The sequence below is a fragment of the Galeopterus variegatus genome, unplaced genomic scaffold (genome assembly GCF_000696425.1).
Source record: "Galeopterus variegatus unplaced genomic scaffold, G_variegatus-3.0.2 Scaffold9646, whole genome shotgun sequence".
NCBI classification, from domain to species: domain Eukaryota; kingdom Metazoa; phylum Chordata; class Mammalia; order Dermoptera; family Cynocephalidae; genus Galeopterus; species Galeopterus variegatus.
The window spans coordinates 34,556-35,322 of record NW_007735757.1 but is presented as its reverse complement, the minus strand read 5'-3'; positions in this window follow the sequence as shown (position 1 = coordinate 35,322).

Genomic DNA, 767 nt, shown 5'->3' with positions numbered 1-767 from the left:
CGAGACTCTCAAAAACAAAAATAAGAAATCAGAAAAGAAAAAACCACCATGCAGTTTCAATACAGCAAACTTTCACGTGTTAGTTGTATGTGATAGCCACTACACCACAGAAACACACATGGCAAGCCCACAAAGTAGAAGGAAGTATGTATGGAGGAGGTATATCGTTTTTGCTGCTGATTTCTAGTTCAATTCTATATTGATTAGAGAACACTTTATTTCAATCCTTTAACATTTAGAGAGATTTTTTTAATGGGCCACTTTTTGTGAATATTCTGTGTGGATTTATAAAAAGTGTTTATTCTGCAGTTGCAAGAGACTGGAAACCACCGAAATGTCCCTCAGTAAATGAGTAGTTAAATAAACTGTGGTACATCGATGCCATGGAATACTACTCAACACTAAAACGTAGGAACTACTGGTAGCACAGATTGCATTCAGCTGTGAAAAAGGCCAATCTTAAAAGGTCATCTATTTATATAATAGTCTCAAAATGAAAAAATATATATATAGGGAGAGAAATTAACAACAGTTTGGTAGTTGTCAAGGGGAGGGAGGAGTGGTTGTGACTAATTGAGGGGGAGAAACCAGAAGGAAATCATTAAGGTGAAGAAATTGTTTGTATTCAGTTTCCAGTGATATAGCTACATGTGATAAAATGACCTATAAGTATACAAACACATTGTACCAATGTCAAGTTCCTGGTTTTGGTATTGTACTTTGGTTATAGGAAATGTAACCAATGGGGGAAACTGGGTTAAGGGTAC